Here is a 21,186-nt window from a genome sequence, read left to right on the forward strand (position 1 = left end):
ACAAGATGGGAAAAATTGCAAGTAAAATATGTGATGGAGAGGAAATGGGGATAGTGAGAAGTTCAATTCTGGGCAAATATGCTGAAGATGTCTATTAAACATCCACTGTGAAATTTCAAGTATACAGATAGATCTATGAATCTGAAATTTCAGGAAGAATCTGGGTTGGATATATACATCTGGGAGTCATCAGCATGCAGACAGCAAATAAAGACATAAGACTTAATGAGGTTATTAAGGGAGTGCAAACTGAGTTCACATGAGATGAAGATTTAGAACTATCATATTTAGCAACATAGAGGTCACTAAAGTCCTTTATAAAAGCAGTTTCACTGGAATAGTAAGGACAAAATTCTTAGTGGAAGGAGTTGAAGAGAGAATAGATTCCAAAAATATGAAAAAAGTACATACAAAAGTATTCATTATAGTATTATTTGCTATTGCAAGATGCTGAACCTATGTTTGGGCACATTTTCACACCCAAACATAGGAGACTAATAAACCATGGCATTTATATACTATGGATTATAATGTAGCTATAAATAAATAATAAAGAACACCTCTATATAGTAATATTAGTGATTTCCATTATCTGTTGTTAAGCAAAAAAGCAAATGTGAAAGACTATGCTATTTTTTTCTGTATGAATTAAGATGACTTAAGAAAATATACATTTATAAGCTAATTTGTTAGAAGAATAAACACGGGAAGACTAAACCAAAAGCATCTGGCAGTCAGGCTTAAAGCAAAGAGAGAGAGAATGTCCTCATGAACACTGGGAGCTCATCTATAAAGCACACAGCAGTCTCTAAAACCTTGCCAGCACAGATACTAGGACTTTTTGATAAAAGGCCCTGACAAAACCCTCAAAACATTTGAAGCCAATGGTGTACTGAAATAAGCTAAAGCTACAACAAAGTCCAAACACAAATCAGATTGACTAAGCCCCCAACTCTAGTTACTGGCCAGAAGCAGCAGCAGGCCATTTTTGGAGATAAACAGTATTTATCTTTTGATCTCAACTATTCTTTTATACAAAATGGCTATCATACAATCAAAACTTATGGAGGGGCTGGCCCTGTGGCACAGCAGGTAGAGCTGCCACCTGCAGTGCCAGCATCCCATATGGGCACCGGTTTGAGTTTCAGCTGCTCCACTTCCAATCCAGCTCTCTGCTATGGCATGGAAAGCAGCGGAAGATGGTCCAAGTCCTTGGGTCCCTGCACCCGCGTGGGAGACCCTGAAGAAGCTCCTGGCTCCTGGCTCTGGATCAGCTCAGCTCCAGCTGGTGCGGCCAATCTCTCTCTCTCTCTCTCTCTCTCTCTCTCTCTCTCTTTCTCTCTCTCTGCCTCTGCTTCTCTGTAACTCTGCCTTTCAAATAAATCTTTTTTTAAAAAAAGACTTACAGAGGCTCAAAAGAAGAAAATGTGAACTGAATTAATAATCAACTTGTTGCTTCAGCTCCAAATTCATCCCTTTTTGCCTGCTCTGTGAAAATGGATCTGAGCCCTTTAAATATTCTCTCTCGTGCGAGTTGACACAATACTAAGCTCTGTGAGTTGAAGGCACTGAAGAAACTTTGAAGGAAAAAGGGTTTGTTTCTGGATTCCAGTGTATTTACTCAGCAGACTCCTGCAGGGCGTGTGGCTTCTCCAGCACTTGGTTCCTGCAACACAGGCATCTTCGTGCTAGAGAAACAAACCTTTCCTCTTTCGAAGTCTTTTCGGTGCCTCCTACTCACAGAGCTTAAAATTGTGCCAACTAATACAAGAAAAAAACACTCAAAGGTCTCACATCTATTTTCACAGAATAGAAAAAAAGGGTGAATTTAGAGCTGAGGCAGAATACATTGATTATTAGTTTCAGGTCACAGAGGGAGGGTGCTGAAGGAAACAAGTGCAGCTTCTCCTGCTCCTGTCTGGTATGGTAGCCAGGGGTGCCCAATGCCCTTTGGTGAGACATCTCCACTTGCATAGCTTTTCTTGGCAGGGTAGACCTCCAAATTCTGGAGGAAAACTTCCAGAAAGTTCTGCCACCTCAGCACCACAGAGAGAAATCGAAACAGAAAGAGAGACAGAGCTCCGATCCAATGGTTTATTCCACACATGCCAGAAGTGGACAGGGCAGGGCCGGGCTCAAACCAGAAACCATAAACTCAGTCCAGGTCTCCCACACACGTGGCAGGAACCCAACTCCTTGACCCATCACCTGCTGTCTCCCAGGATCTACATTCTAATATGGGACCAGGCCTCTTAACTGATAATCATTGGGCCAAATGCCTATATCTAGTAATTCTTTTTATTAAATGTTAAAATTACTGTGAGTTTCTCAAGACTGGACTGAGACTGATAAAGAAGTCAAACTAAACAATATTTAATGTATGACTCAGCTATGTGAAGTAGAATAATAAGCAATACTAAACTATAGAAGTAAAAAAGGGGTTGCCTCTTGGCTATCGGGGGGAGGGAAGGACAGCACAGCTGGACAGAAAAGAGACATGAGGAAACTTTCTTAGATGGCAGATATGTTTTCTATCTTGTGTGATGTAATAGTTACACAGATGCATACAACTGCCAAACTCATTAAACTAGACATAAATATCTTTGCATTTTATTCCAGATAAATCATACCTGAATCAAAAGAAAAAGAAGGAATGGGCACTGCGGCATAGGTTAAGCTGCCACTTGGGACACCCACATCACTTAGGAAGAGTAACTGATTCAAGTCCCAACCACTCAGTCTCCTATCCAACTTCCTGATAATGTACATCCTGGGAAGCAGCAGTTGATGGCTCAAGTACTTGAGTCACTGCCACCCACATGAGAGACCAGGATGGAGTTCCAGACTCCTGGCTTCTTCCTGGCCCAACCTTGACTATAGTAAGCAATTAGGGAGTGAACCAGCAGATGGAATACATCTCTTTTCTATCCTCCATCATTCTGCCTTTCGAGTAAGTAACAATAATTAATAAATAGTGAATGGGCTTCTGGCACAGTGGGTCAAAAACCTACTTGGGACACCTGCATTCCCTATCAGAGTGCCAGTTCAAATCCCTGCTACTCTGCTGCTGGTCCAGCTTCCTGCTAACACATCCTGAGAGGTAAGAGAGCCAGATGGAATTCCAGGCTCCTGGCTTCAGCCTGGCCCAGCCCTGACTAATGTGAGCATTTGGGAAGTGAAGTGAGCCAACAGAAGATTCACTCCTTCTCTCTCTCTCTCTCTCTGCCTTTCAAGTAGATGAAAATGAATATATTTTTTTAAAAAGAAAGAAAAAGGAATCCACAGCTATAAAGAAAAATGTCTGATATGAGGGAGGAATGAAAAAGTTAAACCTAGTATTCTTAAAAGGAAGGATGTGCTCAAAACAATCATCAAGACATACAATCAGAAGCCAGCCTGAAGCAGCTCCCCCTGGAAAATGTGGGGAAAACTACAGCATGAAAATAAATTACAAAAATAGATCATAACTTACTGAATGAAATTAATTTATTGAGTTCATACTGTTGATTAAGGGAAAGAAACAGAGATGCTTGCCTGGCTCTTCCTAACAGAAGAATATCAACAAATAGACAAAACAGTTGTGTAAGAGAAGCATCACTTTGCAAACATCCAAGTAGTAATTAATTCCAGTAAGAATTATTAATGAATGTTAAAACCTGTGAAACTTTAAAGAGAAACAGAAGATATACAGAATATAAAATAACTCCCAATAAATTAAACAGAAACTTCACAGTGCAAAAACTTGGTGGACACCATCCTAACCAAGTGATCAAAGTTAACATTACCAATAATGAATCAAATAGGAATTATGTGTCTGATAGCATGTGCTAAGAAAGACATGTATCACTTATATAGTAATCCTGCCTCCAAACACATAACCTGAAGAAACAGACAAATCAAGTCAAGAGTAAAGACTACAAAATAACTGTTATAGTCTTCAAAAAAGTGTTAATGCCAAGAAGCACTAGAGGGGCTGAGAACTGCTCCAGATTAAAGACGACGAAATCCCCTACAAAATGCAATGTATGATATTGGAATGAATCCTGGACCGGGGGGGAGGGGGGTAATGCTTTAAGAACATACTGGCAGAGTATGCTGTGGTGTAGTAGGTTAAGCATCTGCCTACGGTGCCAGATATGGATGCTGGTTTGAGTCCTAGATGCTCCACTCCCACTCCAGCTCCCTGCTGATGGCCTAGGAATGCAGCTGATGATGGCCCAAGCACTTGGGCCCCTGCACCCACGTGGGAGACCTACATGAAGCTCCTGACTCCTGGCTTTGGATTGGCCCAACTCTGGCTGTTGCAACCATTTGGGGAGTGAACCAACGGAAGGATGACCTCTCTCTGTGTCTCTTCTCTGTCTGTAACTGCCTCTCAAGTAAATAAACAAATCTTAAAAAAAAAAACCATACAGGTAGGAAAGACAAAAATGGAAGATGAACTATCAATTATGAATTAGATCAATGTTAAATTTCCTGCTTTTGAATTATATGATAATGCTCCTGATCTTAGGAAACAAATAGTGTAGTTTTCAGGTATAAACACATGCTGACTATAACTGATTCTCAAATGATTCAGAAAAAAATGTACATAGGCAGAATAATAATTCATATCACAAAATTTCATTTTTGCAACATTCTTGTATGTTTTCATTTCAAAATAAAAGGTTTAAGAAAGGCACTGGAGGGGAAAGATTTAAGAAACACACTGGAGTAGTGAGGATTACAAACAATGCTTGAGTCTGCTACAAAATGGAACACAGAAATCAGGCAGTAGTTGGAGGGAGAAGTAAGGTCAAGAGAACATTTCAATGTGAGTGAACTGATGTTGTTTGAACCCTGATAGGAAGGAATTAGCGAACGTGGAAGGCCAGCATCTCCACTAGCCCGAGGATGTAGTCTTGTCTGGAGCAAGTAATCAGCTAATAGATTATCTGAGTGATCTAACAGGAAGTCCCAGGTGGTGAGACAAACACAGGAAGCAAGCTTTCTATATATTACAGATACTGATTTAAAACAATGGTGCCAAGAAAATTCAATGGAAGAAAGGATAATTTTTCAACACATTGTGTTAGAGCATTTGGCTATCTGTATATGCAGGAAAACGCAAGGTAAGACCTTTACCTCACATTATACACAAAAATTAACCCAAAATGGATTACAAACCCAGCAGTTCCACTATTATAAATGTACCAAAGAGAAAATAAAACAGCTATCCACAAAGCTTGTACTTTAATAATTACAACAGCATCATTCATAAAAGCCAAATATTAGAAGCAACCTAAACATCCATCTGGTGAATAAATAAACAAAATATGGCATATCCATACAGTGGAATAATATTCAGAAATAAAATGGACTGAAATACTGATACATGGTCAATGCAGATTAACCTAAAAAAAATCACACTATGGAAAAAAAGCCAGAAGCAAAAGACTACATATTGTATGATTCCATTTATACAAAGGTCAATTTATAAAAGCAAAAAGCAGCTCAGCAGTTGCCTTGGGCTGTAAGTTTAGAGGGTGGATGGAAATATACTAAAATTGGATCATGGTGATAGCCATACAACTCTACCTATTTTAGATTTACAATGGTTGTATATATAAATTACCCTTCAATAAAACTGTAAGACAAAGGGAGACAGAATTGGGTAGGTGAACAAAAATAACTGCTATTGCAGAGTTTAGTATAAATGAGAGAAAAAAAAATGAGGTGGTATCTGAAGAATAAGTAAAACTAAGAGAAGTTTCTTGGAAGATGGTCCAAGTCCTTGGGCCCCTGCACACAAGTGGGAGACGCAGAAGAAGTTCTTGGCTCCTGGCTTCTGACCAGCCCAGCCCCAGCCATTGAGGCCATTTGGGGAAGTGAACCAGCAGATGCAAGCTCTCTCTCTGCCTCTGTTTCTCTGTAACTCTGCCCTTCAAATAAATAATCTTAAAAAAAAAGAGAGAAATTTCTTGTAGATGAATGAAATTGAAATGTGTTTTTATGCTATTGACAGTGATCCAGAAAACGAGAAAAGAAAAATTATAAGAACAATGTCATTGAAAAGCAAAAGGTGGTGAGCTCAAATGGACAACTGGAAGGGATGGCCTTTAATAAAGGAAAAGACATGAATTCAAGTAACAGAGGTGGTGAGAAGATCATTTCTATATTTTTAGTAAAACAGAAAGGTCACTGAGAAAAAGAGGATGGAAAAGAAAATGTTGAAAATCTGAGTGCAAAGGAAAGATACAAGCATCTAAAACAGGGGTGGGGAAACATTTTTCTGCCAAGAGCCTTTTGGATATTTATCACATTATTCAATTGGCCACACAAAATTATCAACTCAAAAAATAAGCTGGGGCTGGCGCTGTGGTACAGTGGGTAAGGCCACCGCCTGCAGTGCTGGCATCTCATATGGATGCCGATTTGAGTCCTGGCTGCCCCACTTCCTATCTGGCTCTCTGCTATGGCCTGGGAAAGCAATGGAAGATGGCCCAAGAGCTTGCGCCCCTGCACCTGTGTGGGAGACCCAGAAGAAGCTCCTGGTTCCTGGCTTTGGATCAACGCAGCTCCAGACGTTGCAGCCAGTTGGGGAGTGAACCAGCAGATGGAAGACATCTCTCTCTCTGCCTCTCCTTCTCTCTGTGTGTAACTCTGACTTTCAAATAAATAAATAAATCTTTTTTAAAAATTAAGCCATTACAGATTTATTGAATTTTGAATCTCATCTGCAGTTGCCTTGGCAGGACCAGACCAAATGATTTTGTGAGCCTTATACAGCCCACGGGCCAAACATTGCCACCTCTGATCTAAAAGAATGAAAGTATGAAAAAACTAGAATAGAATAATACAGTAGAACCACTGGGCAATAATGAATTTAAAATGTAAACAATGAATTTAAAGTCACTGGATTCTGGCCAAGTATTTAAAGTCAACATAGTTATTTTGCTCCAGTCATGCTCACCTAACAAGTTTACAGGCATAAAATAGGGAGATTTAGTTTTCACCAATGTTGGGTTTTGCCAGGCAAAAATAACCAAGGAAGAGAGCTCAAGGGGATTGAGAATAGATTCAGGGGAATAACTGTAATTGTGGACTATTAGAATTCAACTAATTGGAAAAAGAAGTGAGGATAAGAGGATACTGTGGAACAAAAAAGGTGGTACATGCAAACAGATCAGAATTAAGACTGCTTGTTACTAAAAATGAGCCAGAAAAGCAGTAGGTGGCAACTCAGAGTAAAATGTCAGAAAGTGACATTACAAAAATTGTAGTTGTTAGCAATAATTAATTCTAAGGCAATAGAAATAATAATTACAAAATAATAACAAAAATAATTATATATAACAAAATATAACAATAATTATAAAAATAATTATATATAGCAAAATATAACAAAAATAATTACAAAATAATTACAAAAATAATTAATTCTCCCAATCCTGGCTACATGTTAAAGTCATCTTAGAAAATTATTAAAAATCAAATTCTATGCCAAATCTCAAACTAACCAAATCAGCTTCTTTGGGAGTAAGTCCCAGGCTTACTCTTACAAATAGTCAAAACAGCTGTGTACGAGAAGCATTGCTTTGCAAACATCCAAGTAGTAATTAATTTCAATAAAAATTATTAATGAATGTTAAAACTTGTAAAACTTTAAAGAGGAACAGAAGATATACAGAATATCAAAATATCCCCCAATAAATTAAGCAGAAACCTCAAAGTGCAGAAGCATCTACAATTTTTCAAAGCTCCCCAGTTGATGCAGATACACTGAAGGTTTAAAAAGATCTGCATAAGATATGTCACATGAGTGACTAAGGCCAAAGACATGATCACCAGAGAAGAGGAAGTCAAGAGGCCAAAGTAACAGAAGGATCATTTGTTTAAATATTTAAATCATAATAATTACAACTAGAGTCATTAGGATAGTGACAATGAACCCAGAAGAAGTTCAGACACACCAATGAGAAGCAAAGAGAACATCTTTGTTCTCCAAAGGAAAAGCCATCACTAAAGAACTCTCTTGGGGGGGGGGGGGGAGTGTCCCCAGGAGGAAAGCTAGGTTTCAGTAAGAGTAAGGTAAAGCATAGAAGTTAAAAATAATTGGAATTTTGCGGACAACTGAGAGTGCTCTCAGAAGGCACAGAGAGCCGACGCCATGGCTCACTAGGCTAATCCTCCGCCAGCGGCGCTGGCACCCCGGGTTCTAGTCCTGGTTGGGGCGCCGAGGTCTGTCCTCGTTGCTCCTCTACCAGTCCAGCTCTCTGCTGTAGCCCGGGAAGGCAGTGGAGGATGGCCCAGGTCCTTGGGCCCTTCACCAGCATGGGAGACCAGGAGGAAGCACCTGGCTCCTGGCTTTGGATCAGCGCAGCGCGCCAGCTGTAGCAGCCACTTGGGGGGTGAACCAATGGAAAAAGGAAGACCTTTCTCTCTCTCTCTCACTGCCTAACACTACCTGTCCAAAAAAAAAAAAAAAAAAAAAAGAGAGCGAGAGAGAGAATGAAAGAGGGGAGAGAAATAACAGTTACCCATTTTAAGTAATGATAATTAACAAGTAATAAATGCCTACCTTTAACACATCCAAAGACAAAAATAGAATTACTAGGAAATTCATTTAAAAATACAAAATAACCCCATCTGGAACCAAAGTTACATATAAGTGACTTTTCCAAGTATATATATTAAGCAAAGTATCTCAAGGGTGAATTTATTTTTATTTTATAACTAGCACAAACTAACCACTTCATGGAGATTATGACAACTAAGGATAAAATGAAGAGAAAATGAGTTGTCTATTCAAAGAAAAATATTCAATAAACAATTATACCATTGATACACAGATTAGAAGAAACTGATACAGTGTTACAGAAATGACTGAGGCTTAGGAAAGATGAGCACCTGAGGAGTTAACGTGTTATCTATGCTCTAGATAGAGGGCCAGGTATTCCACTGAAAATAGGTAAGCCTTAAGCAGGCAGAGATCACAAAAACAAACCAATCATCCAAGCAAGCCAGTTTGTCACATAGAAATTCTTGAAATATCACAAAAAAGCTGTCAACATGGAGCATGGAAAGAAGGCAAGTTCCAGCTGTTATTTACAAAAATGAGAGACGTTTGTTAAAGTTGAAAACATTAACAAGTTCAAACTGAAAAAAAAATTATAAAGGGCTCATTGTCACAAGGAATGCTTATAGAAGAAATTAAAAATTACTTTCATGTGTGTCAAGTTTGTGATTTTAAAGGGAAATACTCCAATAAGAAGTGTATTATGGAGAGTGCCCAGCAGTATCTCGGATTTTAAGTTTATAGCTATTCAAAAACTTTTAGCTCTGATCAATTCCATTATTTAAAAAATTAGGATACAAATAAAATAATTTCATAGCCAAACTACCATGGGTTTTTTTTTTTTAAGACTTTAAAAGTCTGAAAAGAGGTAACACAAGATAATAAAGAAAAGCAAGACTGACAATGCCAGGAAAATCAACGGAAGAAGCTAGAGACATAAGGACACTTCCAAAGTCTAATAAAAATGATCGTTTATTAAAGACTAGACTTTGTTCTAAGGATTTGCATTCATATTATTTCATTTTGGCATCATTAAACTCCAGCAAGATGGGTTTTAGCTCTTTATGCACATAACCAGTAAGTGACAGAGCAGGAATTCAAATCCATTTTTCATGATTCAGCACTCACAAATTTATGTTTTATTATATGGTTGGTCTTGTCATTGCAGAATCTCAAAGCTTCCCACAACTGAGTAACAGTATTTTCATCCCATAATATGGGAATGTCTGAATAACAACTTCCAAAGGAAGTCTCTCATTCCTCTTTAAATCCCTAAAAAGGAAGAGCTACAAGTCTTCCATGCTGAAGCAGGATTTGGTATATGCAATTGGCTAGTTGGTTGTTTATGTGCTCTAATAAGTCTTCAATCCACATCTACTAAAGCTATTACCTTCATACACTCAAATTCACAATCCCAGGGAGCCCTACAAGATTCTATGGAATGTGACAGAAATAGAATCCTAGATTACAACAAATATCTACCAAGCTTCCATACCCTGACTAGCTTTGTCTTACCAAATTTTAACAAGTAGAGCTAGAAATGATGGGACACCCCCACACAAGATCAAGAACAAAGAGCTAAGAAGCATCTGCCTTCATTTAAGCACAGGATATTTCCAGAGGTTTGAAGCATATTCTCCAAGCCTACAACTACTAAATCACCTCTACATACTTATTCTTATTTCAAGTTCAATAACTAATCCATTTATACAACTGGATCCATGGTGGGGATAGGGAGTTCTCAAGCAATTAAAAACTGCTGCCATATTTTGCATGTTGTCAGTCTTTACAATCAGAGATGTCATCATATGATAATGCTACCATGGCACTACAGAAAGGAAACATGCATGGCTACCTGGTCCAAAAATTCATTTGGAATAATAAAATTTTTCCATTATTACTGCTCACATACTTCCTAAATGTTATGCCTGTAATACTTGCTGATATTTATAAAAAGAAATAAATAAATCATTGCCTTCCCTTTTTTTTAAGATTTATTTATTTTATTTGAAAAGGAGGGTTTCAGAGAGAGAGAGGCAGAAACAGAGAAAGTGATCTTCCATCTCTGGTTCACTCTCCCAAATGGCCACAACGGCAGGAGCTGGGCAGATTCAAAAGCCAGGAGCAAGGAGCTTCTTCCAGGTCTCCCACATTGGTGCAAGGACTCAAAGACGTGAGCTATCCTCTGCTGCTTTCCCAGGCACATTAGCAAGGAGCTGGATGGGAAGCAGAGTATCCAGGGCTTGAACAGGCGCTCATATGGAGCGCCAGCACAACAGGTGGCTTCTTTACAGCCCCCGTCTTCCTTTTCATGTCTTCACCACATAAAGAAAACAGCAAAAATTTAATCAACAGTGACTAGTAAAATTTTAGGGAAGTAGGAAACATTAACACTATGCAACATATTTTTTAAAAAACTAGATTTCCCCAGAGATAGAAGAAATATTTAGGAACAAATTTCTGACTTAAAATTTTAGCTTTGACTTAATAAAAAATATTTAATTTCTATCTTCAGCTGAAAGACACAGTAGTAAACTATTTTTACAAGGGGCCTTCAAAAAATCAAGAAAATTTGCAACTTTTAGCTGCATTTTCCACAAATTTTTGAAGCCAAAGTACATAGTAGGTAGTCAGCAAATATTTAAATGAGTTAATACAATTCATAAAAATTCCCCGATTTTTCCAACATAACTACTTAAGTCAACTTTTATATCTTACACACAAGGTATCTGCATGACAAGTTACTTTATAAAATCAAGGTTTTTAAAAATACAACTTTTTATATAAAATATGCATGTCAGAGACTGAGATCCAAGCAAAGAATTATCTCTTACATACTGTGCTCCAAACCCCTGTCCACGTGGAATTCTTTTAAAATGTAGAATATGGGGCAGGCACTTGGCCTAGCGATTAAGATGCCAATCGGAATGCCTACATCTCCTATGAGAATCACCAGATTCAAGCTTGTGCCCTGGATCCAGCTTCTGATTCCAGCTTCCTGCAAGTGCAGACCCTGAGAGGCAAAGCTGATGGCTCAAGTATTTAGGGTTGCAGTTACCCCTGTGGAAGACCTGGACTGAGTGCCTAGCTTCAGCCCCTTTCCCCTTCCCCTACTCCCCATGCTGTTGTAGGCATGTGGGGAGTGAACCAGTGGATAGCAGCTCTTTGTGTGTGTGCATGTCTGCCTGTGCAGTGTGTGAGTGTGTGTGCATGAAATTTTAAATAAATTTTTAAAAACTTTAAGTAGAATCTAATAACACACTGTCAGAAACTTTTTCAGTCAGACATAATAAGGATATCATAAGGAGATACAACAGAGACCTGTCATATAAATCAGAACTGAGGAAAAGTGGCCAATCGTTTCTCAGTAAATAGAGGCAATTGAAGGGCCTTCAACAGTTGTGGCTGGTACATCCCCAACCCATGACATTTAATGGACACAAACTATACAATAAATTAAGGACTGACAAGCCTTTTCTGTAAAGAGCCAGACAGCAGGTATTTAGGCCTTGTGGGTCATATGGTCTCAGAAACTACTCAATTCTGCTACTATACCCAAAAATACCCATAGCCAACATGGAAATAAATGATCTATTCCAATAAAACTTTATAGGCCCTGAAATTTAAATTTTCTTTAATTTTTCACATGTTGTGAAGTGTTATTCTTTTGATATTTTTTCAACCTTTGAAAAATGTAAAAACATTCTTGACTTGCAGATCATTCAAAAACAGACAATGGGGGCTGACATTGTGGTGCAATGGGTTAAGCTATCACTTGCAACTCCAGGAGCACTGGTTTGAGTCCTGTCTGCTCCACTTCTGATACAGCTCCCTGCTCATGCACCTGGGAAGGCAGCAGAAGATAGCCCAAGTATTTCAGCCCCTCTGCCCATGTGGGAGACACAAATGGAGTTCCTGGCTCTTGGCTTTAGCTTGGCCCAGTCCAGGCTGTTGAAGCCATTTGGGTAGCAAAGACAACAGATAGAAGATCTCTTCCCTTGATCCTCCAACTCTGATGCTCTGCCTTTCAAATAACAATAAATAAATCTTTAAAAAAAAAAAAAAAGAAAAGAAATGGGATAGATTTGGCCAGGGTATAGTTTTCCTTTTTTTTTTTTTTTTTTTGGCCAGGCAGAGTTAGACAGTGAGAGAGACAGAGAGAGAGTTATAGACAGTGAGAAAGAGACAGAGAGAAAGGTCTTCCTTCCGTTGGTTCACTCCCCTAATGGCCACTACGCCGATCCGAAGCTAGGAGCCGGGTACTTCCTCCCGGTCTCCATGCAGGTGCAGGGACCCAAGCACTTGGGCCATCCTCCACTGCCCTCTCGGGCCACAGCAGAGAGCTGGACTGGAAGAGGAGCAACCAGGACTAGAACCCAGGGTGCCGGCGCCACAGGCGGAGGATTAGCCAAGTGAGCCACGGCGCCGGCCCAAGGTATATTTTCCAATCCCAGTAATATACAAAGAAACTAATTTGGCTAAAACTCACACACAGAAACTTCTAACCTTCCTTTTGTCACCCTGGGAACATATTACTTTTAATGACAGACCAGCAGTTAACTCTGTATAGTATTTTAGATGGTGTATGTACCTATGTATATACATGTATTTCTCTAAACTTATCTCCTGATGCCTAGCATTTCTTCTAATTTTCCAAGAAGTGGGTTTCAAAGGCAAACTGAGACAACTGTCAACAATAAGTAGACAATAAGCACCTGTTAAGTATTAACTATGCTAATATCAAAAATAATAGATGAGGGGTCGGCGCCGTGGTGCAGTAGGCTGAGCCTCTGCCTGCGGTACCTCTTCCAATCCAGCTCTCTGCTATGGCCTGGGAAAGCAGTAGAAGATGGCCCAAGTGCTTGGGCCCCTGAACCCACATGGGAGACCAGAAAGAAGCACCTGGCTCCTGGCTTCGGATCGGCTCAGCTCCGGCGGTTGTGGCCATCTGGGGAGTGAACCAATGGAAGGAAGACCTTTCTCTCTGTCTCTCCCTCTCACTGTCTGAAACCCTACCTCACAAATAAATAAATAAAATATTTAAAAAATAATAATAGATGAGAGGGGCTGGCGCTGTGGTGCAGTAGGCTGAGCCCCTGCCCCTGCCTGCAGTGCCAGCATCCCACATGGGCGCCAGTTTGAGTCTCGGCTGCTCTACTTTCAATCCAGCTCTCTGCTATGGTCTGGGAAAGGCAGTGGAAGATGACCCAAGTGCTTGGGCCCCTACATCCACATGAGAGACCTGGAAGAAGCTCCTGGCTCCTGGCTTCTGATTGGCCTAGCTCCGACTGGCCATTGCAGCTATTTGGGGAGCAACCCAGCAGATGGAAGACCTCTCTCTCTCTCTCTCTCTCTCTGTGTGTGTGTGTGTGTGTCTCTACTTCTCTCTGTAACCCTCTTTCAAATAAATAATCTTAAAAAAAAAATACCACATTGGGGGATGATGTTGTGCTACAGTAGATTAAGCCACTACTTGTGACACCAGCATCCCAATGCTCCATCCCATGTTGGTGCACCAGTTTGAGCCCCAGCTGCTTGGCTTCTGAACCAGCTCCCTTCTAATGCACCTAGTAAAGCAGTGGAAGATGATCCAAGTACTTGAGCCCCGAAACACACATGGGAGATACAGATGGAGTTCCAAGCTCCTGGCCTGGCCCAGCTCCAGCCACTGGGGCCATCTGAAGATTGAACCAGTGAATGGAAGGTGTCTCTCTCTCTCTCTCTCTCTCTCTCCCTCCCTCCCTCCCTCCTTTCCCCTCTCTGTTAGTCTGCCTTTCAAATAAATAATAAACCTTAAAAAAAATGCATTTGTGATGGCTGCATTCCATATTAGAGAGCCTGAGTTAAAGTCCTGGCTCCAATACAGATTCCAACTTCCTTTTATTCACACCCTGAGAAGCAGTAGGTAATCCCAAGTAGCTGGGTCTATGCCATCCATGTGGAGACCTGGACTGAGTCTGCAGTGCAACCTGGTGTTAACATCGGGGGAACGAACCAGTGGGTGGGTTATTAATTATTAATTATTTCTCTCTCTCCCTCCCTTCAAACAACTTTACAAATCAACTTATCTGACACTTTCCAGTTTTCACATTTATAAAGTTTTTTTAGTAAACTGACCTATTAGAAAAAGTTGTTCCCAGAAATAATTATGGTACAATAATTACTTAATTAGAACTTTCTGAAATAAGAAAGATGCCTCTCAGAAACTTTTCTCACCTATTGCATCCTCAATCTGCTTTAGCCTTCTAAAATTCAGACCCAAATTTCTTGTTTTCTACATTGAATCTCAAAAATCTTCTAGAAGAAATAGGACCACTGCATGGGAAAATACAGCCATAAGTACTTAAGCTCTTCTTTTAACCTGTTTCTCTACATGGCTTTTGCAAGTGACTCATCAGGGATATATATGTACTCTCCATCACACATACATTTATTTCTGCATTTTTAAACAATCTAAAATAATCTTCATCTAATATGTTACTACAAAAGATACTATTCAAATAAACTAATAGTTTTCATGGTATTATAACAGACTTTATTTGTATAGCATACTTATATTGTGCCTTTTCTATAAATAATAACAGTGTTTGGTTCAAGGAATCTCTGAGCCCATCAAGCAGACATCGTGAGTAAAGCTCAGCACCCACCCCAAGTTGAAGATAATTGCACTTGGGAAAGCAGCAGAAGAGGGCCAAAACGCTCTAGCCCCTGCAGCCACCTGGGAGACGTGGCTGGATCTCCTGTCTCCTGACTTTGGCCTGACCCAGCCCTAGCCATCGCAAACATCTGGAGAATGACCCAGCAGATGGAAGATCTTCTCTCTTTCTCTGTCAGTCTGTCTTTCAAATAAACAAATCTTTAAAAATAATTAAATTGTAGTAGACATGTCAAAGGAGTATTGTGGGAGATTTGATCCCTTTATGAATCTTGACTCAAGGATGAGGAAACTTTTCTCTGCCTAGGGTCATCTGGATATTTATATCATTTGCGGGCCATACAAAATTATCTATTTAAAAATTAGTTTGCTATAGATCTATCCGAGTTTCTCCTGCAGTTGCCTTAACAGGGCCAGACCAAATGAATCTGCCGACCTTATATGGCCCATGGGTTGAATGTTTTCCACACCTATTGAACAGATGAATGTGTGGAGATGGCAAGTAGTGGACAACAGAACAATACTGGAATGGTACTAACACAAGAAAATAGTATCATATTAGAAGCCCTGGAATAAGCATAATAATGGCTGTTCAGCAAAGAAATAATACTATGACATAAAAGTTGGGTCATGTACATTTAATATCAATCTTTTGGTTAAATAAGCTTTTTTAATAGTCAAAAACTATTTGATGATTATGGGTACATTAAGCAAATATTACAATGCTAAGTTTTCATTCAGAAAAAAAGGAGAAACATTCAAATAACTTAAGAGGTTTCCAAATTATTTAATATTTGTTTCCTTGATTAGACTAGTGCTAGAAAAGTAAGCAGCCATCTGCAATAGCCCGGTCTAACCTCTTGAAATAAAATCTGAGTACTGTCAACAAAAATATTCTAGCTAACATCAATGATTCTGGGTAAATTCAGTCCAGTGTAATTCAACTAGATGCCCAATCAGTGTGTCTCAGATTCAATTTTAATTCTACTGAAAGAAGAAGAAATATAACAATAAGAGAATTTTAATGTATTGTTTGCATAATTGTCCTGTCACATATCCAATAAGCAGAAACCATATCTATAGTCCTCCTTTGGAACCATAGGGTCAGGATATTTCTTTCTAGAAAGGATCTTCTTCCCTCTATACTCAAATTTCACAAACTCATTTAGAAAACACTAAAAAAGCAAAGCCACTTAAGGAGAAATGGGGGAAAAGGAGACAGTCAAGAATCAATTATTGAAAAAGGAAATAATTATTAAGTTTTAACAATGTTAGTAAATATTTCTCATAAAGATGTAAACCAAATTGGGTTTTACAAGAGAAGTATGCTAAAATGAACTACAAATACAAACACAGAGCATAGTCCGAGTCTATGACAATTTATTAAAAATTCTAAATTATAGGTAAACATGTATCCTGAATAAGTTTTAACCATAATCACATTATATGGAATTCCCATATCAACAAATTTATATATAAAAACAAAGGAGTTTTTAGTTATGTAAGATGTTTGATAATCAAGAAACTTTTCTGTTTAAAGGAATGACAAAAAGAATTTGTCTAAGAGAAGAAAATAAATAGTAACTTGTGTTATTAAACTGAGTGAATGGTATATGGATATTGGCTACATTGTTATTCTTTATACATTATACATGCTTACAAATATTATTTCCTATGTAGTCAATAGCCATAAAACAACGCTTAGGTGTGAAAAAAATCTGAGCAAACATTTGTTTGTGGAAGAAACCAAATGTATATGTGCATCCAACCCATTTTTGATAATAATATTTTAACATAAATAAAATATAGACTACAGAAATGTGAGTTTGAAGAAAAATATCTGATAAAATCTCCTTAATTTTCCTAGGGAAAACTAATAGTAAAGGTTTACTGGTACTTTTAAAGACAGAATGTATGTGTGTGTATACTATGCACACACAAATACTATATCAAAACAATTGAACGTGACTTACCACTAGTTTGCCCAAAACTAAGCATCATATTTCCTTGATCACATAAAAAGTACTGATTCTATTCTCTACATGTAGCTCCAGAAATAAATTAAAAACCAATTTGCTGATTAGATGGGGGGGAGGGGTAGCATTGTGGCACAGCAGGTTAAGCAGTCGCCTGAGACACTGGCATCCCAAGTGAGTGCCAGTTCAAGTCCAGGCTGCTCTACTTCTGATCCAGTTCCCTACTAATGCACCTGAGAAAACAGCAGAATGTGGCCCAAGTACTTGGGCCCCTGCCATCCACATGGGAGACCTGGAAGAAGTTTCTGGCTCCTGGTTTTGTCATGGCTTGGCCTTAGCCTTTGCAGCCATTTGGGAAATGAACCAGCAGATGTAATATCTCTTTCTGTCCTCTCTCTCTAATTCTAATTCAAATTTTGCCTTTTTAAAAAAAATAAACCTTTAAAAAATAAAGAGAAATGTTCACTTTATAAATATACTTTTGTGTATATACAGGTTTAACATTTACATCAGTTGTACCAGGTTTACCCATATCAACTATATTTGCTTTATGATGGGCATATGCCTTTTAATTAGGCTTTGTCTATACTAAAATGAAGGGTCTTCAGAAAGTTCACAGAAAATGTGTATTAAGAAAAAAATCATGCATGGACTTCATTTTTTTGCACCCAAATAAGCTTATTTTTTAATTTCATCTTTTTATGTACCTGTTTGAAGCACCCTTGATAGTACACTGGTGAAGAATCTGGAGCCCATGTTCCTAAACTGAAACTTAGGTCTTCCATTCCTTAGCTATATATACTTGGGGAAATTAATTAACCTTTGCACACTTCAGTTTCTCATCTGTAGAAGAGAAATAAAAGCTACATACCCCCTAGGGTACTGGACCTGATTAAAACATGTATAACAGTACTGGAGCAAAGTAGGTGCTATGTATGTATATGAGCTCTTAGAACTACTACTACTATTAGTCTTGTACCACCTTTCTGAACATATGGAAAATATTCTCAGCAATTTGAATTACTGACTATAAAATATGAAGCCTGATTAACGGTAAGTTTAAAACTCTGCAACTCTAAGGAAAACAGGTGATTAATAAACAGACATAACCATTCTACCCATAATAGTCTGAGAGGATTGGTTTCCAAAAGTGCAACTATCAATTTCTTCCCTTACACAAGGGGGCAGTGATAACAAGAAAAGAATGGGGTTCTGCAACACCTCTTCCTACAGACAGTAGGGGGTGGCAGTACATATGGCTTACAGTCAGAACAAAACAGAAAGACCCAAGAGAACTGCTCTTTATTCTCTCTGGCCCTTCCTCTCTTCTTTAGCCCCAGCAGAGCCTCAAGGTGAGGGAGGCATGTATAGAGAAAAATAAAAACCCAAATTAATCACGAGGGAAAACCCAGTTTTGTCTTTGAAGCAAATGAACCTCAATGTCTGAATTTGGATCCAAAGGGAAGCCAATCAGTATGGATTTTCAGATTATCTGGCAAATTACTATAATAAGAATAATCAGAAAATAAACTCAAATTATCTACAAGAACAACAATACAAAACATGAAAACCAGTAGTGTTGATGTTAATCATCATCAATTAAATATATACTAATGAACCCAACCAGATAATCTCTGCTTTTGTTTCACAACATATACACTCACTGTATATATACATATAAGTGATATTATAAATAGCTCATCGAGCTGTCTTTTGTTACTTCTTAAATTCCAGCTATGTTCTGACAATCCTCTTTAAACACAGATGTTGCTCTTAAATTGAAGTCACAATGTTGGTAGCATGTGGATAATGTCATATATATACACACATATACATATATGGATAAATAGAGAGGGAAGGAGGGAGAGAGGAAGGAAGGAGAGGAAGGGAGTATGTAACATTTTGTTTTTGTGCTCACATTTCCTAGGATGTTCTACCTGGGAAATGCTGCAAGAAGCGCTCCACTGACAGATTCCATGTTGTTGCTCTTTATGCCAATTTTCTGTATTCCTTTTTCTTTTTTTCTTATCTCACGGTCCCAACACCAACCACACACAAGAATATTTCACACTGCCATTCTGTAATTAACCACTGCACTAGCTTTTGGCTCCAACCTCTCAAAATGCCTGAAAATTTATCCCTTTTGTTCACCATATTGTTTTGTTTTCCTCATTCCAGATATTTTCACCTAATGCAAAAATCAAGAAAGGAGCACATATGAAAAATATTTCCATTTGCCTAATGATCTTGAACTCACAATTATGATCAAGATGTTTGGTATGGTTGTGGGGTTTTTTCCTTTAATATTCCTGGAGAGGAGCAGAGAAGGACACCCACAACACCAAATCTTCTTCCTAATGTTAATTATCATTGTTTATGTCTCGTGAAAACCATTCTAAACATTCCACACCTGGAACAGAAGACAGGATACAATTGTATCAGTGCTCTACACGCTGACTGCCAAGCTTGGAATTTCAGCCCTATTTTTTCTTTCCCATCTCACAGCCAGCCACAATTTGCTTTTTTTTTTTTTTTCTTTCACGTGGATACTTTATCTCGGGGGGTGGTGAGCAGCTAATCATAGCTCCTCTCGATTTCCCGTAGTAAAATATCTTAGCCATGAGCCTTATTAATCTTTTATTATACCACACCTCCCTTCCCAGAGGAATCACTAATTTCACTAATAACACCTCCACCGAGCATTCCAACGACACACAGGCCAGCCCAACCTGTGCCCTACCCGGCACGTTTCACAACTACTTTTGTGCTGCATTCTGGGGGCACCTTTTGCACCACATCCCCCGCCACGTTTAGCAGGGTGCCTCGCATCTCACCCCGGGTCCCCGCGTGCAGACACTCTCTAGGGAGCACATTCCATGACACCTTCGGTGACAGCCAAGCGGCCGATCCCGTAGCCCTCGGAGGCCACCCTGGCGCCACGTTCGGAGCCAGCCTCGGGCCCCGGAGGGCGGCACGCCGCTGCCCGATCGCCCCCGCCCCGCTCCCCAGAGCCGAGGCGCCGCGGGCGAACGCCCCTGGCACCCAGGCGACCTCTCCTCTCCCGGTTCGCGCGGGCTCTTACCTGCCGCTCTGAGGGGATCGCTGCACGTCGGGCTCGAGCCCCAGCCCCCGGGGTCTCCGCCCGCGTCTCTCGGAGCGCCTCGCCGCCCCCCGACGCCCCGTGGCGGTCTCTGCCCGGGCGCGGCCGGCGAGCACAGCCCGCGGCGGTCCTCCTGTCAGCGGCGGCGCGGGGGCAGCCTCTCGCCCCTCAGCTCGGCGGCGGCGGCGGCGGGCGCCTCGCTCCGCCTCGCGCGCGGCACAGCCGGGAGGTGAGCGCGAGGGGGATGGGAACGGGGGCGGGGCCGCCCGCAGGAGGCGCGGAGGGTGGCGGCGGGAGGGCAGCGCCGGCAGCCCCGGGCCCGGCGCTCCGAGCGCTCGCGGCTTCTCCCGCTGGGCGGACGGCGGGCGGGCTGCGGCTGTGCCAGCGGGCCCCGCCGGAGCAGCGCGCTCCCTGCAACCCGCGCCCGGCCGGCCGCTCGCTAGCGCCGCCGCCGCGCCGGGGGCGTCGCACCCTTGGAGGCCGCCCGCAGCCCCGCCCCCTCCGGGCCGGGGTGGGGAGGAGCGCGAGCGCGGAGGGAGAGCGCGTGCGTGGGGGCGCGTGCGTGGTGGAGCGCGCGCCCCCGCCCCTCCCCCTCCGCAGTTCGGGGCCCGGGAGCGGCTGGGGGGCGAGGGCGCCCCGGTGCTCTGTGGTGTCTGGGCATTTCTCGCTCCCGCGGGTGGGGGGCGGCGGGCGGGGGCTTTGGCGGGGTGGACTGCTTTCGGTGGGGAAGGGGGAAGACGCTCGGGAGCTGCCGAGGCCCTGCAGAGCCCGGCCCCGCCCCCAGGGTGATGTCACTCTCGAGGTGGCGGCCGCTGTCACGTGCGCCCACCTCCGGGCTTGTCCTCTCGCTCTGATGGCCAGAAAACCGTTCCTCTAGATTGCCCCGACTTCGGTCACC

At 40.9% G+C, this 21,186-nt stretch overlaps 1 protein-coding gene across 15 annotated transcripts in view; it reads right to left on the minus strand.

Moving 5' to 3' along the window:
- Positions 1–20,346, minus strand: part of TANC2 (tetratricopeptide repeat, ankyrin repeat and coiled-coil containing 2) — a 449,007-nt gene extending 428,661 nt beyond the window's left edge. For 14 of the 15 annotated variants that reach the window (XR_009868432.1, XR_009868431.1, XR_009868430.1 and 11 more), the window contains exons 1-2: positions 20,271–20,318; positions 19,446–19,598 (exon numbers count right to left, since the gene is read on the minus strand). The gene's annotated coding sequence lies outside the window, so the exon portion shown is untranslated. Of the gene's footprint in view, positions 1–19,445; positions 19,599–20,270 lie in introns of all 15 variants that reach the window. The other variant, XM_062215498.1, reaches the window with a different exon arrangement.
- Between the last annotated feature and the right edge of the window lie 840 nt (positions 20,347–21,186).

Source organism: Lepus europaeus, chromosome 18, assembly GCF_033115175.1.
Source record: "Lepus europaeus isolate LE1 chromosome 18, mLepTim1.pri, whole genome shotgun sequence".
Classification (NCBI taxonomy): domain Eukaryota; kingdom Metazoa; phylum Chordata; class Mammalia; order Lagomorpha; family Leporidae; genus Lepus; species Lepus europaeus.